The 14,676-nt window shown below is 44.5% G+C and overlaps 1 long non-coding RNA gene across 1 annotated transcript in view; it reads right to left on the reverse strand.

Moving 5' to 3' along the window:
• The window catches only part of LOC119386515 (uncharacterized), an 18,605-nt gene extending 16,444 nt beyond the window's left edge, over positions 1–2,161 (reverse strand). The window contains exon 1 of the long non-coding RNA XR_005182307.2: positions 1,937–2,161. This is a non-coding gene — a long non-coding RNA (uncharacterized LOC119386515). The remainder of the gene's footprint in view (positions 1–1,936) is intronic.
• Between the last annotated feature and the right edge of the window lie 12,515 nt (positions 2,162–14,676).

The following is a 14,676-nucleotide window of genomic DNA, read 5'->3' on the forward strand; positions in this document are numbered from 1 at the left end:
TTCTCATAGAGAACATTAGTGTACGGCATTCCATAATATGCAGAGGTGTTTGTGGAATACCAGGTTACTGGACAACGGTATCGACATCTTGTGACTTTTTGTGCAACCACAATTATAGGCGCGTTTCTTTGTCTTCGCTGAGTGACCACGGTGAAAAATTTTTTCAAAAGGCAACGCATTCAGTACTACACCGTTGCCGAGAACTTACTCCGGCAGAGAAGTAGAACACACTAGGTTTTTGCAACAACAAGCCGCCTCTCTCGCGATGCCACGGTGCGTGCACCCTTCCCCCAGCGGAATAGTTATGAAACGTCTCTTCATCTCGGAGGCTTTTCTTCTGGCGATACCGGTTGCCCCGGCCCCTACCAAACGGCTGAGGGCAGCACAGGAAAATTGAAAAGGCGGATTCGGTGCTTGCCTGGTTTATCTTCCTGCTGCCAGGTGGCCCTACTTATTTAGACTCGCACGTTTACGGCTACGGTAACCCGGTATGCTAATGCAAAGCGTGCGAACAAACTAACATTCTGTATTGTCACTGGTTCGCGTGATGATGTGAAGCACTTTGCAAAATACCAGCAAGCTTGGCTAGTTCGGCAACACGCTGAGAAAAATGAGTGAGTGTAGGTTCGTAGCCGGCACTCTCTTGGCTTTGTCGGTGCAGCAGTGCTGTGGGTCACCGCTAATTACACGTCACGAAATCTTTCGTTACACTTCCTACACAGTGACGTCTGCGTCAGATGCACTAGCATTGGGCCTCGATTTCAAGAACTTGGGCACACTTTGGAAGCAAATTAAAATATATTATAAACATTTGCTGTGTCCAACACTTCGTGCAGGGTGTCCTTGCATACAGAGGAAGCCTACAGCAGCAGGCTTTTTATAGCCTGAAAATTTGGTGGCACCACCCCTTTAAGTGTTCAGTGTAGCAGTTTGTTCTGTCGAAGAGCATGTTTTATATTCACCATCTATTTTGATTAGTACTGTAGCATTACATACACAAGAATAGCATAACACAAAAGCCAGCTGCTATAGCTATACAAGCACAGATGCTGTAGTCCAAATAAGATACGGAGAGAAGGGAGACTTGTAACAGCGCTGGTCCTGTCATTACGTGTCCTATTTCTTTTCATGTCCCATTTGCGCTAAAACACACGCCTGATGAGCTAACTAGCCTTATCAGAGAATCTTCTGCCTCGTCAGTATACATCCTTTCATCAGCAAGCACACAGGACTATGCTAATTATACCACTGGTAGCTTAATGTATACAATTGCATGCTGACAGTACATTCATGTGTAAACAGCAACACTCTGGCAGAATATGAAGTCTGCATGCCAGTTTTCATGACTGTACGATGTGAAACGTGGATGCTCATTGGTACAATATTACTAACAAGCAAAGGTGATGCACACGCATACACACAGACAGCACGAACGCCTCTACACCCGAGGCACGGGTCCAGGTTACTGTTTCATCAAAAACTACGTTTAACTAACTCAAGCCACAGTTAAATTGCATAATAAACATTTCATGAATTTCTGCTTATTACCACCACTTCGACGCTAGGCAAGCAGAAATAAGCCAAGTTGCAAGTTATATCGCACACGAACGTGAACACGATGTTGACAAACTGTAAATCGCGTTGCAGATTTTAACAACGATGCAACGCAAGTGCCGCTCACTACAATACACATAACAAAAATCGATCATCATACACATGCATATTCTCTCGGTTGTTACATATTTGCTTCCGTACGACCGTGCCAATGCGCCATGGCTCTGCTCAAACGAGCGTCGTCAAGGCGAATCGGTAACGCGCACAATGTCGGTCACCCATAGAGGTGCGTAAGGCTGAGTCTTTACAACGTTTCGTCCGTATGCCGTAACACAGCATTGCACTAAGTTGCATACTTTGCAAAATATCCTGTGCCACTTACCTTTAGCTTCTTTCATGCAGCGGTGCAGTAGGCAGCCACGGGAGTCGGCCATCACATGCGCAGTCTTCCGCCGATTCCTTGAACAGCTCGTACTTGACCGAAGCTCCAAGAACCACGAGAATTGCGCGCAAGCTTTACACATTGCACAAACGATGGACGGCGCTTTCGCACACGAAATTAATGCTTTTGCCTTGAAGTTCCAGTGGACGTAACGAGACGCCGAGCGCGACAACACAAAGAAAGATAGCATATTGGCTTTGGCTGTGGATGGATTTGACTTACATTTTTCTTTTCTTTAAAAAAGAGAGAAAACAAAACCATCGAAGAGTTCAATTAAACAGTGAATGCGTATTATTAGGCAGAATAGTATAAAAATAAAACTACCAACTTATTTTAAAGAACATTTTGCTACGGCGCAAGTCAAATACTCTTTCAGCAGATCTGTATTTTTTGTTGTTGTTATAGCAGACGACAGGCTTCTGCCAGCACGCACGTAGTTGTGCGACTTTACGTTTCTGTCGGCGATGTTTTCCTCCGAAGCAAAGCTCTACATTCTCAATGAACCGTAGGGCTACTATAAAGTAGTAAAGCTTTTACACAAGACAGGTATTTTGTTACGTCGAAGGAAAATGTAGCAAGCTTTCGTGATCAGCTGGTGTCGCCGCTCGTTCGCTTAGGCAATTGATCGAAATCCCGTGCTGAATTTGGGATCGAGTGAGATATCGACTAGCACGTCTCGAATCACTGCGGCACATAGCTAGATGCAAGGGGGTTGGCGGCGTACGTCGTACTGATTTCGCGCGATGACCGACTAAATGGCAAAAGAGCTTTGGGGATCAAGCTTCAGCTGCTCAAGCTTGTGACTGGGCGACCCAACAGCTTCACCAAAAGCCAGTATCTGCAGTGATGACACATAAAACTTCATGATGTCACGCGCGAGCGAATGACAACCAACAGCGAAGAGAGAGGACAAAAGCGAGCGACGCCAGGCGAGATACGATCGCGTAATATCTGCTTAAATAATAAATACGATCGCACATCGTACCCAATTGGCACTCGCACATATTCTGCTCCAACTTTTCTCCTAGATATTAAGCAAGCGAACCGGTGTGTACTGTGTGGTGTAGGTTGCTAACGACGCAGGTTGGTGGCAGAGTGTTGTTGTCAGGTGTGGGTTCGATCCTTAAACAGAGCGACGTTTTTTCTTTTCCTTTTTTTTTCTGTGAAGCCTTTTATACACTGCTGTCTCCTTTTACGTGTTATCTGGTAACACACCAGCACAAAACAAGGAAATGAAGCACCAACTATAGCCATTATGGCATTGTTGTGGTACTCTATTTTTTTTTGTTTTTTTTTTTTTTGTCATGATACAGTTGAAGATGCTACAACATAAGGATTGAAGCAAGTGATCGAACTAAACGAAAAAAAATAAGGGGCACAATGTCAAGAGACAGATCTTGGGCAATGCTGAATGTCTGTAAAATGACTGCAGATATCTACATGATTGAGCTTGCTAAAGGAATGTCAGGTTGGTAAACTGATAATTTAAAACAAGTCTCACGACCTATTGAATAGGGATGTGACATAGTAAAGACATCACTTGAGAGTAGTGCATGGTCTGTCCTGTTTGTAACGCAAAGGGTAACGCAAAGGGTGCCATAGTGAATGCAGATAAATAACGCAGAGAGTAAGCAGATCAGAAAATTTGCAATACATAAAACGCAGTCATTTGACACAGGATGGGGAACTTCAAATTGCATTTAGAGGTATTCATAGTGCAGTGGATATGAAAGTGGCTGACAGCTTTAGCATCATATTATGAGGTAAACAGCCTTTCACACACTCAGTGTTACACATGTGTGTCCATGTAGCCGATGATCTACATCATAAAGCACTTGTTGCTAAAAAAGAGGTCCTTTTGTCATGTAACGTGCAAAAGTGTGCATCTCAAGCATTATCTGTGCTGCGGTCTGAAAGAGCACTATTGAAATTTTTCAAAACAACCCAGTTTTATGACAGTCCGTCAATCTGTGATGAACGCTTTTATGTATATATGCGCATCACTTATTCTTGCATTCACAATTTCCTTATTATTTTTCTACCCACTTTCTCCTCTCACAGTGCGGGACAACAAATCAGTGCAATCTGGTTAATTTCCCAGCTTTGTCTTTTTTAACTCCGGCCCTCTTGGTCTTTCTCTGTACCTCTGTAGTTTAATAGGCATTCCCGTGCATTCGTGAACTTGAGTAAAGTTAAGTGGTAAATTTCAATCATACTGCCATGTTTCAAAATTGGCTCCTTGATATCATGCATGAAAACTGATAACTTGGCATGAGGCGTTCACATATTATTTCCAAGGGTGAAAGCCACCAAATTTTTACAAGTTAGGCTTCTTCAAGAGTGAGCTTCCAAACGATGACACAAGTCGAAGTGCATTGATGAACAGCATGAGCAGTTATTAGCACACGCTTACCACAATGAAGGAAGAAATGAGGCACTTTGAACAGCTATATAACCTGAAGATAGAGGTATTTACAGTTGCGACATCATAAGGCTTACATGAACTATTCAGTCTTTGTGGTGGCAGCAGTGAGCTTGCTCTTGTACAGATGCAAGTTCATGATTTCGCACTCTGTGGCTGGCATACGTAAACACATAAGTGCACAAGAGCACTTTTTGTGCAAGTAAATCAGAGAGAGAGAAGCTCTTTAACAAAACTGCAGACATCTCCTGAGGCTTATGTACATATGAAACCGTGCACAAGCATGGCACAACATGCAAGAAATGTATATCTTGTCAAGACAAGTGCGTCAGAAAAGTCAAGATGCTATCGTATACAGAACATAAGGTTGCACTACTTAATGATCCACGTACATGCTGTCACGACTAAAAGCTGGCAGGTTGACAGAGGACAACGAAGTAAGGAGCACGAGCAGCAACCACTGTTTCTCTCTCAGGAAGATGACGTTGAAGCATCTGATTTTTTGATCTGTCAATACAGACCTTGTTTTTCCTTGTCGCACCGTGGTCCTGCGTCCTGTTCTTTCTGTGTTGTGACAATATTGTGTCTACAATAAGGTGTGACCTCTGAGATACATTTAATGTGGTCGTTGAGGAAGCACATTAGTGAGCTAGTGCAAGTGACATTCCCATGCCTCTGAGTATACTGTGATGATTACATATAACAGTGGCAACACTCTCTAATACTGCCTAAGGGAGACTGCTTGTTCTAAGTGCATCTGTCAAATTTGCAAAGCTTACAGGATTGGGTCTTCTTTTATTGATATGATTGTTGGTTTAATACCAGGATAGTTCAAAACCACATAGCTATGACAAAACGAAAGCAATTTTTAGTCTTCTTACGGCAAAGAGAACGGTCTTCAGTGCCAGTGCCAAAAACATGTGGCTACTTGGATTTAACTGGTAACTTCATGCTGTATGCTTAACTGCAGCTAAACAACTTTACTCCCTAACTCCAGGACATGTAACCGTACAGCCTACCTCATAAGGTTTCTGGGTAGCCAATCCTTGAAGATAGGAAAATATTTTTTAATCATGCAAAAGTCACGTACTTTTGTTGCACCAAGTAATCTACACTCTTGGTTTCAGTAATAGAGGATCTCACCTATAACAAATGTGAAAACCTACCACAGAATTACCACGCATTGCAGGTAAAATCTGTCATAACCTTTGAACACAGTCCAACCACATCAGCAGAGCTCTTGCTACATGTATATTCAGCTAAAATGAGCTACCTCAAACTGTGAACGCCTGTATCACTGTTTAAATTTTTGTTGGCTCATGGCTGTTGCCTTTTTGTCTACATGCAAAGCATATAGCATCGCCGTCTTGTAGTGGTACCCCAAAGCTGTTTATTCTCTGACAACCAAAGTAGTGTTATTTTCAGGAACCTTCATCCCAGCTTTACCTCCATGTATTCAAATCAACTAACATAACTAGCCCAAGCAGGTTTGCCTCCTTTAGAGTCCATACTGTGGGAGATGTACAAGAATCGGTTAATGTGTAAGCTTGTCGAGCTATTTCCCAAGCATATTTGTCTATCTGTAAGATGGCGCCTTTTGATAGGAATACATGGGCTTCAGAGAAAATACATGTGAAACACTTAGTGGCATATAGTACGCAACAGCTCAAACCCATGACTTATCAAATGTGCCAGGGATTGAACCCCCATCCTTCTGAGCATATGTGCAGTACTGAACCCTTGACCTACAATGTTTGCAGAACTCAAACCTCAAACTGTTCACATAGAATATGGAACCCTCAATTTTTAAAATATGTATATTGCAACTTGAACCCCGAAGTATTATGGTGCATAGGGTATTGAACCCTCAACCTTTTAAGTAAAACCTGTGACTTATGGTAAATGTGTTTACATGGACTTGAACGCAAAATCTTTCAAGCATTTAGGGAGTCAAAACTTTGACCGGCAAGGTAAAAAAAACTTCAAGCCGAAACCTTCCATGTGTGCAGTGTATCGAATCCTCGACATCCGACGTATATGTAGGAACGCGAACACCGAACCTTCAAAGCATGTAGGGTATCGATTCCCTCGAGCTGAACAAATCGAACCCTTGGCATCTGAAGTATACAGGAACCTGAACACTGAACCTTCCAGGTGTGTAGGGTATCAGTCACTTGACCTCTGAATTGTAGAGACTCGAACCTCTGAACCTTACAAACATGTTTGTGTATTGAACCCTCGACCATGTCTACGTGTATTATACCCTTGACTTCTAATTAAAGTATGAAGGAACTCTAACACTGATCTTTACAGAGTGTATTGTATCAAACGTTCAACCTTAGAACCTTTCAAGCATGCAGGTCAAGGGTATCAAACCGATGACCTCCGAAGCATAACCCATAACTGATTATACCAGGTGTTTTAGAACTCGAACTGTCTACTTCTGAGCATGAAGTCGATTGAACTATTGACAGCTGCATATTCAGGCACTCCAACTCCGAACATTCCAAGTGTGTAGTGTATCGAAATGTTGAGACAAGGGACCTAATTGAACCCAACGTCCAGCAGAGGCTATATGAAGCTCTAGCTAACATGTGCTTCCTACATTGAAAATTTCCTGAGATTTTGTGCAACATTTTTGTACAGAGTGAGCATGGGACAAGACCAACCACGTTATATACCATTATATCATGCATCACAGTTCCAAAGAAACCATTTTTTTCTGTGCATTGACCATTATACACCTCTAATTAATACCGTTGTCACACGGGCACTTTTGATTGCGATCAGCGCCAATCAAGATCGGATTCATTGACCGCAATCAAGAATGGTCGCTGCTGTACGGTCCAAACTAATCCGTATCGCACTTGGCTCAGACGTCAGTCAAATCGCGATCAGGGAGCAATATCGCGATGCGCTGATCGCGATCATCTTGACCTCGATCAGGCGTGATCGCGATTAAAAGTGACTGTGTAGCAGCACCTCATCCGGATCGAGGCTGGGAACTTACGCAGCGTGTTTTGAATATGTTTGCTCGTGGGGGAGGGCGGGGGGAGAGGGGGAGGGGCAGGTGGTAATCTGCTGGTGCCGTCCCTGAACTAAGGGTTTGCAATGAATGTGGTGTCCTGGCTTTGTACTGTTATTGCCATGCGTTAACTGCTATTTCACTACAGGTATATATTTTGTTTACTGGTGTGTTTAGGTATTCCTTTCATTGTAATTCACCTGACATATTATTACGTACGTATACTGATATATATATATTCTTGCACGACGTCGCTGTATTTAGCGAAAACTAGGAAGTGCAAAAATTAGTCCTCCCTCCTTGCATGCCAGTACGCTTGACATTCAATGTGTGGGAAGGACACCTGAATATGTAGGTCAGTCCTTGCATGCGAGCTCCTTGCATGCCTATGTACGCTTGACATTCAAATTGCGGGACACCTCACTGTAGATCAGTCCTGGCATACTCATTGCATGCCTATAGTACGCTTGACATTCAGATTGAGGGACACCTGAATGTAGGTCAGTTTGTAAATAAATAATTCCAAATACAATGCTATATACACGTGTCATGGATATAAGTGTGATCCAAATACGCACTTTTCATGACAGGCACGTAGCCAGGATTTTTTTTTGTGGGGGGGGGGGGGGGGGCAGCAAGGCCTAATTGTTTGAAAGAAAGCTTTCCATGGCAAAAATAAAGAAAGAATTGCCCGGGAATATAGAAGGCTGCGTGAATTTCGGGGGGGGGGGGGGGGCGAGACCCCCCCCCCCATTTGCCTACGTGCCTGGCTGACGACATTGTTGCTACCTTACATGTCCTACAGATCTGCTTGTGTGATCAAGAAATGTTCATGTGTGGGGTATGAATGTTTTCCGTACATCCGTATCATACATACGGATTCCGTTCGTTGTGTAAGGAAGATAAGGATACTGACATTTGGTGCATAAGGAATGCCGTATGGGCTTGCGGATGTTAGTCTTAAGGAGCGAACGGAATCCGTATGTGCGATACGGATATGCGGACAGATCGGTCCGCATACGCCATGCTTTCCACATATTCCTTATAGCCGTATGGCTCTTTCCATACAACAGATACGGACTCCGTTCGTTCCTTAAGACTAAAATCCGCAAGCCCATACGGCATTCCTTATGCACCATATGTCAGTCTCCTTATCTTCCTTACAATTTCCGTAAGCGTCCGTATACATCCGTAAGAAATCCATATATTCCTTATGGCAAATATACGGAATCCGTATGTTTTCCGTAAGATCACATATGGAATTTTTCAATAGGGTGCTTTGTTTCCTCATTGCAAACATTAAGCATTTCAATCTAATAGACACATACTACAAAAGAACTCAAAAGGTTATTATCTTTTGCATATCTACGATTACATATTACAGTGGGCCTTACTTGGCACGCCAATTCTAATAACAAAACTTCTGAACAAACACTTTACGTGTTTGCTCGGTTGTCTTTGTTTTAATTGCATGGTTAGGCAATTTGCACTTTTTTTGCTACCTTGCAGCCTCCACAGCCGTACAGTTTCGGATATGACAACATCGATGAATACGGCTCGAGGAGCTACCACAATGAAAAGAGCGACGCTAACAACGTGAAGACGGGATCCTACGGCTATCGGGATGCCAACGGCATCTACAGACGGGTCACCTACGTGGCCGATGCAAATGGCTTCCGTGCCACCGTTGACACCAACGAGCCCGGCACAGCACCTGGATACAGCGCCGATGCAGTGTTCAATGCTCGACCGATTCGCATTGCTTCTTCTGCAAAATCGGCATCGGCTCCCCTGCCAGTGTATGCAGCACCTGCACAATACGGTGCTTCAGATGGTTACAACATTCCGTGGTCCACATAAGACTTTTCAGAATGATATATGTACAGCGCGGCCGAGCCATGGCTTGTAAATAAACGGAATTTGTTTAGTTATCCGCATGTTGCCCTCAACATCACTACAAGAAACGTGAGTTCACAACAGATCTTGTAGACCGCATTGAAGCCCAGCGAAAAAAAAAATCACAGCATATCCACGGAGTGAATGATGATGAGTGGGCGAAGCTGCGGAGGTTCATCGGTAAACCGTGAATCTTCCGTGAATTCTGCCCAGTACATCATCACCGACGTGAGATCGGGCGCGTTTATACTAAAGGTTCGATGAGAATTATGACGACTTGCAGCTCACTTTAATTTTACATGTACGCTGTGAATTTTCATTGTTTAGAAAACCATTGCTTTAGAAAACATCTGGCGTCTTTCGTTAGGCAGCTGGCGTCTTTTCGTTTTGCTTTAGAAACATCTGGCGTTCTTTCGTTTTGCTTTTAGAAAACATCTGGCGTCTTTCGTTGGTTTATTTCATCAATCAACGGCGTTTTGAACAAAATTTTTATTGTTTAATCACGCACAGGAGAAATCTCACCAGGCACTACCTTGTAGGTAAACAATGGCTGCTAATGGGAATGAGAGACAGAAGAAGTCGGCTTTTAGCTAACACTTACACTTCTACTTCTACTAACGTTTCCTACTGGAACATGCCAATGGCTGCTAATGGGGAATGAGAGACAGAAAAATTCGGCTTTTAGTTAACTCGCACGCTGCGAATTTTTCATTGTTCAACAACGCACAGGAAAAATCTCCCACCGGCACCACCTTGGAGGTCAAGATCTGGTACTAGCGTTACGACTGGTTACGCACTACGACTACGAGGGACGAACGAGTGCCGCTTTAAGGAGCTTCGCCCCTAAAAATTACACCACCTCCCGCTAAAGGGGACCATGAGGTGATGCGAAGCCGGAATACTTGCACGATCGCATTCCGTTGGCGTTTGTTGGGCATGCTACCGACCTCGCGTCGTGGAACGCGAAGAGGAACCTACGTGCGTCGTGTGTTCCCTCTAGCCTGGCCGTTATTTCTCAGAGGGCGAGCGGGGAACGCGGTCATCAGGTGCGCGAGGAGGGAGGGGGGAGGGACCGTAGGAGAGGAGAGAGAGGCAGAGGGGACGTGCATGCGTTGGCGCGCATCGCGGCGTTGTGCAGGAGAGGGGCACACCATCCCCCGCTAAAGGGGACCATGAGGCGATGCGAAGCAGCGTTTCGGCGTGTCGAGCCCGCGTTTCAGAGGGGGATAGAGAGGGAGAGCGAAAGGGGAGGAGGAGAGAGGGGAAAAGGGAAGAGGGGGAGTGGGGAGGAGGTGTAAGGAGAGGGTTTGCGCATACACAGTGAGGGTGGTCACGCCGCGCACCACCGAATTGAAGTCCACAATAAGATGCTTCGCATTTAAAAAGAAGAGTATGCTGCAATTATGAAACTATGTTCTACGCACCAGCAAGACATGACGCTTTGCACATATATCATAACACGCGCAGAAACCATCAATGCGGCTGTCATTCATACATCCCGTAAATAATCTATTCTTATGAAAAAGTGCGTCGCTTGAAATTTTGTTCGTGGAGGTGTCTAAGGTTGCATACTATTAAATATACAGTCGCGGAGTCTGGGTATTCAGTCGTAATTAGGGACTCGTCCCGTTTCGGGAAGAGCGCTATGCCAGTATATACCAACCGATGACTATTTTGTCTGTTTTTCATGAATAGTCTTATGCCAACAATAACTGTGGTGCTCTTTATAAAAATTACTATTGATTTGCGGCTCAAGCACACGTGAGCACAAATTGAAATAAACGATTTTCAGTGACTTGGCAAAAAGACGACCTATCTCACGGTGTGCTTAATCGTTTTTTTTTTTTGCTAATTAATGCACCGAAAAAGTCGTTGACGAAAATGATGTTGACTTATTGTTATGTAACTATTGAGTATAAGTGTAATTATGAGCGGATGTTACCGAGCGTGTAAAGTAGTGAGACCTTTCGATGAATGAAACCAAGCATATTAAACAGCCCATGCCAAAAACGAACGCATAGTGCAAATGTGCAGTGCATACAGCTGTCGTCTAATAAATGAGTACTACTGCTAGGTACACGCTTCGTACAGGTGGTCTAAATTTGCGGAGCCCTCCACTGTGGCGTCCCTCGTAATCGTATCGTGGCTTCGGGACGGTAAACCCTAATGATCATTATTATTATGTTCCTGCTATCATTATTCAAAGAGTTTTTGAAATCGTAATTTGATTGTTAGCACAAACGCTTTCTTAGTTGTCCTTGTTTTGCGTCGCGTACATTACCTAGGGCTCTGAACTGTTTGTTTGCGGTCTGGTCACAGCAATATGCCTCTTGTAACGTGCTGCCAAAATAAGCTCTCTGCTTTATTCTTACTTTGAACTGTCTGCTTTATTTCTGCTACTGTTTGCGCACTTATATTTCACTTGAGGTTACTGTTCTGCCAAAGCGTAATATGAAAGCAAATATGTAATTATGTGGGCGCGCACTGAATGTACAGTACCAAACATCCTGCTTGTTGTTTAGCAAAACAGCGAAATTGAGCTTGCATTATACTTATGGAAATAATTAGATGCCAACTTAAAGTTGTTAGGAAAGGAATGCGAGAAACATTGCGATACCAATTAACCTGTTTTTCTCATGAGCGTCCCAACAAGCCGTTTCAGTCAATTTTTCGTAGGCACTAAATATTTTTATTGTCTTAAAAATTAAGTTGGCGATACTTGATGCTTACTTGACATAACTATTAGGGGTGCCGCCTGTATCGTGTTTCAATACTTCTTCACGATGAATGTTTGATACAGAACGGATTTTCTATTATTGCGATAGCAATTATATGGACAGTCTCGGCTGATTTTTGCCGTCGCCGCCGTCTTGTTGCGTATATGTATAAGTATGTATATATACATCAATATCCCAAAGAAAAATAAATCAGAAAAATGCTTCCGAAGCGCGGAATCGAACCAGCGACCCCTGAATTCGCCGCGCGGTGCGCTAAGCACTACTCCACAAAGCGTACATCCCTCTGGCAGCTAACGGCGAGCGTTATATACACACCCTTTACCGTTTGCAGTCCTCCGAGATGGAGGCGCTTATAAGCGTTTCTTCATTACCAGCGAGATGGCGCTAGGAGCGCGCGGGCGCACTTAAAGGCGTCGGCCAGCTCTCTCGCTTCTTCTTATATTTGCGCAGCGAGAACCTTGCCCTTCTGCTGTCTGCTCGCGCGGGCGATCGAACAAACTATCGCAGTGTTCATGATTCTCAGCAGATCGAGCTACGTCGTAGCTCTCAACGCGCGTCGCGTGCGTGTAGCTAAAAGCGTTTGAGATGTCGTGCACGTAACGTACGTGTACTTTTCACGTTTGCGTATGAGAAGTCCCTACGTACGTGAAATTAGCGAGTTTTAGTATATCGGAAAACAGCAAACGCACGGATTTAGCGTTAGCGTTAGCGTTGCGTGCTCCTAACTGCGCATGAGCAGAACGTAAACGTAGCCCGAGCTCTTACGTACGAACGCTATTTCTGGAATATAGCGTTCAACGCTAACGCACGCAAGAGATCCCCTATACGTAGGGCAAGATGGCGGTGCCTGTTGAAGCGAGAGCCGTCCACTTCGAATCTTTGTAGCCGTCGTCCTGCATTATTAAACTTATTCATTCCCTAATAATGTTCGTATTTGATTTAGATTTGAGTAATGAGGCTTCGCCAACCGTGTGCCGCCGATAAAATAGCTCCGTTTTTGAGATACAAAATGGATTTGCACTGCAGAAGGCTTAGCAAGATTTGTTTGCAAGATTCGCTCATGTTTTCTGTAGCAGCGCAGAGATGGCGACGCTGTCTTAATCGCCTCTTTCCAAGATACGGCCACAAGTCAAGCAGATACATGTCAGGCGTCGTTTCCCTTCATGCCTTTCGCGGCAGTGCATGAATGTGACGCGTGATGCGTCCCAGCTTAAAAAGGCCAGGTAATAGGGGTCTTGAAGAATTCTCGAACGCGGCATGTCGACAGAAACCAATGTGTCAGAAGGTCAGAACTCAACACTTCTGCAAACGCGACGGATCAGCTCGACTTGGTAGCGCTTTTGTGGATTCTACAGTGCATTTAGTGCTTTTATGTCTAGATGGCGCTGTATGTGCTTGCGTTAGCGTTAGCGGGAATGCCTTCCGCTGTACTAAAAGACCACCAGTTGACACGCAGCGCGTTCCGTTTTACGTTAGCGTTGAGACGCACGCTAACGCTAACGTAAGCGTTTCCCGCTATACTAAAACTCGCTACTAAAACTGTCTAGTAGCTGCCGGGTAGTGATAGACGCACGGTAGTCGCAGCGCGTCCATCACGGGCCGCTTTTCTTGCTATCGCATTCATTGCTTCGCCCTTGCGGCAAAACTGTGACTTTTTTTATTTACATATATTTGTTTTCCTTTTCTTAGGCCTCCCTAATTTGTTTTTTTTTTTTTACTATTACTAATCGCCAGATAATCGGAGCTATAGGTGGCAATAGCGTGAATAACAGCGGTGTGCTGCGACGATTTGTGCAACTGTCTGGCACGCGCTCTTATTTATTTTGGTGCGATCGGGTTTAAAACGCAAAAAAAAATATGAGGATGCTCGGCTCAAGCCGCACCGCGATGTTTCGGAATCTTCGCAGCTGTTTCAGATTGCCCTGTTAAGATTACACCCGAATCCCAGCCGCGGCGGCCACATTTCGATGGAGGCGAAATGCTCGAGGCCCGTGTACTTAGATTTAGGTGCACGTTAAAGAACCCCAAGTGGTCGAAAACCGCCCCAGACAACACACTACATCCCAGGGACTTCCCAAAAAAGTCCAAACGTCCCACATCCCAACAAGGTGGTTTTTAGGATGTCCTTTAGACGTGCATAGGGATCATTCCTAAAACGTCCCTTGTAGGATCTGATTGGGACTTCAAGTTAGCGGCGAAATAAGCTACCGTGTTGAAAACTGGCGATCCTAAACAATCGGAAACAGCAACTCCGCCGGAGTGCATATGGTTGGCGCGCGTGCACAATTGCATATCTACATGCGCATGAAAAACGATATATCCGCGTTTTTTGTGAAAGTGTTCGTTTCTGTTTTTTTTCTAAATGTCGCGCCGTTATGAGGACGAGGGATCGATTGCTGCCTGCATGAGCCAGTGTCGCACTTGGTAGAGGCGGTACGACGCACGTACTCGCGTCACTGTTCTCACGCACGCCGTGCTTTTCGTGAAAGAGAAGAGCAGAGCCAGAGACCGGCAGCCGCGCCGCACGAGCGGTGGTGTGGTGGTGTCGTATTTTTAAAAACACCGACATATTAACTTTAGAAGAATTGAATGAAATATT

Source organism: Rhipicephalus sanguineus, chromosome 3, assembly GCF_013339695.2.
Source record: "Rhipicephalus sanguineus isolate Rsan-2018 chromosome 3, BIME_Rsan_1.4, whole genome shotgun sequence".
In the NCBI taxonomy this organism is placed as follows: Eukaryota; Metazoa; Arthropoda; class Arachnida; order Ixodida; family Ixodidae; genus Rhipicephalus; species Rhipicephalus sanguineus.